This window comes from Arachis ipaensis, chromosome B01 (assembly GCF_000816755.2).
Source record: "Arachis ipaensis cultivar K30076 chromosome B01, Araip1.1, whole genome shotgun sequence".
In the NCBI taxonomy this organism is placed as follows: Eukaryota; Viridiplantae; Streptophyta; class Magnoliopsida; order Fabales; family Fabaceae; genus Arachis; species Arachis ipaensis.
In genome coordinates this window covers 59,246,196-59,249,182 of record NC_029785.2, presented here as the reverse complement: position 1 = coordinate 59,249,182, position 2,987 = coordinate 59,246,196, and the positions used below count along the sequence as shown (strand labels likewise).

Here is a 2,987-nt window from a genome sequence, read left to right as displayed (position 1 = left end):
TTTTAAACCTTAGGTTGATTTTTTTAAACTTGGTCTGGGACTCTGATTTGATTGATTTGGTTTTGAAAACTAGGACTTGAACTTTTTGTCAAATGATATGATTTAAAAAGGGAAAGTGAATCCTAAGATTTTGTTAACATGTGATTTTGGTTTGCAAATTTAATTTATCAAAAGGGATTCAAATCGAAAGGTTTTTTATTTAAGGATTCTAATTAGTTTAGGAAAAATCGTGTTTCAAAGTGATTGGTTTACACATACAAGGTTTTTGACTCTTTTGATAAGGTTTTAACAATGAAATCATTTAGATTGAACCTGTTTTAAAGGTTTTGAAAAATATTATAAAATCAGTATTTGGTTTAAGAAAAATTTTCAAATTCATAACAACGATAATCAGAGTGACGCAGCGGAAGGCGAGAGAGCACATCGACACGGTAGGATGATGGTGAACGAGATGCTTTGGCAACTTGTTGGGTTAATAACATGAAAAGCAGAATTCTTCGTGGAGAATATACATATAATACATCGTGTGATACGATTTTTTAGGGTGAAAATCTTTTTAAGGAGGGGAGGATGTAAGAACCGGGTTTTTTACGAATAAAATAATTTAAATGCCCAAATTAAGTTCCGAAAAGTTAGAATGAGAATTTGGAGATTTAAATATTATTTTTGGACTCAGTAGGTCTTTCCGAGTCAGAAAATGTGTTTTCTGCGAAAAACCGTAAAAAAACACAAACCGGCAGTTGAACCGGTCAAACCGGTTTAAGTCTACCTGGTTCTGTGCGAGAAAAAGCAAGGTTTTGAAAATCGGACCGGTCATCAAACCGCTTTAATCACTGGTTTACTGGTTTATTGGTCCAACCGGTGGTTCAACAGAAAAAACCGTTTTAGAATAAAATAATAAATAAATTATAAGGGACCAAAGATGAGGATACTCCAAGAACTCCTATTAGATGCAACAACATTCAACATTATCACATATTCTCACACACACATACAAAGCCTTAACTCAAAGAACAACCACAGCAAGTGACTTGGAAAGAAAATATAACCACCGAAACAATCACAAGCATACAGAACATCTGAATATTATTATAGCAAACATAATAATAAAATAGCTCTTCTAATGCATCTCCGAAAATATCCCAAATCAAGAAAACTACATAATCTGATCCACTTGATTCAAAAATCTACATATATTAGAAAAATTAAGAATCAACTAAGAGAAAAAGAAAATGAAGGCCTGGTTGATTTGATTGAATTACCTGAGATGAAGAATCAAACAAGGCTGAGAAGCTGAGAGTTTAAATGTTAAGCCTCAATATTCAAATAACATGACTCCATTATTGTTATTATTACACCCTTCCAATGTCACAAACTCAATATATATTATAGTCCGTTGACACTTGTGTATTCACAACTTGGCCTCATCATTCTGATTCATACCTTAAGTAGAAGAAAAAGTCCTAATCAGCTTTTGTTACAATTTTATCCAGAGAGTTGGGGTTTTGGTTCGGAGTTCATGCCAATGATAATGACGAGAGGGATGAATCTGTGAATTAGTAACATAGGCAGTGAAAATTTTTACAAAGTTTATCACAATGATTAACAACAACAAAAAGCACTGAAGGAGCACTTAGTAATATAGGCAATGTAAATTTTAACAAAGCTCATCATAATGATTAACAACAACAAAAAGCACTGAAAGAACAGTGAATCAATAACATAGGCAGTGCAAATTTAAAATTTAAAAGATATAAATTTAAAATTTATCATCAAATACAATCAGTGAGCAAAGCCAATCAATCAGGCACTGACTGAGCATTCTGTTCTGATTCTGTGACTGGGAAGCAACAAATTCAGCAACAAGCAACAAATTTAACAAATCCTAGTAAAGTCCCGATTTACAGCAAAAAGGCAAATTTATTGATTACCAATTCAGCGACATGCAGAAATACAGGGAGAAGGGAAATCTGGAAAAGAGGAAACACTAAACCAAAACATTAACCAATAATCACAAAACACTAAACCTTCACCCAGCAATTACAAATAAAGCCAGCAATTACAAACACTAGCACATTATAAAACATTCCAAAACACTAAACCTTCACCCAGCAAAACCAGCAACTACAAACAACGCCATTAGTAAATTTGAACAAAACCATAATCATAATTCAGAAAAATCAATGTCTAATCTTATTATTTATAAGCATATTCAAAAAGGACGGATACTCACAAATTTAGCATGATTTTGAAGCAGCAAAGGCTTCACCCTTCGCGCGCCTCCTCCAATGACCTCCATCCCTTGTTTCCCCTTCACAGCGTGACACGACGGCAGAGGAGAGTAGAGCATATACGACGCGACGGTAGAGATGAGCTGCGACGATGCTGAAACAATAGGGACGACGGTTGGACCAGATTCAACGGTGGCGGTGACACAGCTTGAATAGGAGAGTGATGGAGGCTAGGGTTTAAGCAGACGAAGACCAGTGAGGCAGCGAATGATGGCGAGCTCGAGGAAGATGCACCGATTTCCGAATGAGGGAGAAGCGCGGATGATCGGACGAAAACAGGGTGGTGCTTGAGAGCAACGAACGGCGGCGCTGAGCCCTGTGGCGGTGGGGGATCTAAGGTTGTGTTTTGGGGAGAAAGATTGAAGAATGGCTCAAGGGGTAGATGCTAAGGAGACCTGGCCATTTCATTTTCTAACAGAACGAAAAAACGGTGCCGTTTTTCAAAATTGGCCGGGTCCCGATTCGGTCTGACCGACCGGTTCTTGGCCGGTTCAGCGATTTAAAACCGGTTTTGATTCTGGCAGTTTTTTATGTTGAACCAAACTGTAAAAGACACCGGTTCATGGTTTAACCAGTCGGATCGGGCGGTCCGGTCTGGTTTTCAGAACCTTGAGAAAAAGTGAAAACAGTCGAAAATCCTAGAAACATATTAGGAATGAAAAACTAGGCGTTAGTGTAAAAGGTTTGGCCCAAAGT

The 2,987-nt window shown here is 37.1% G+C and overlaps 1 long non-coding RNA gene across 2 annotated transcripts; it reads right to left on the bottom strand.

Annotated features, from left to right (window-relative positions):
- LOC110270320 lies at positions 951-2,282 on the bottom strand. 2 transcript variants are annotated; one of them, XR_002359732.1, is made up of 3 exons: positions 2,234-2,282; positions 1,263-1,549; positions 951-1,216 (listed from the first exon to the last, which is right to left on the bottom strand). It is a non-coding gene; the product is annotated as an uncharacterized LOC110270320 (long non-coding RNA). The 2 variants fall into 2 exon arrangements; XR_002359724.1 differs by having other exon boundaries at positions 951-1,549.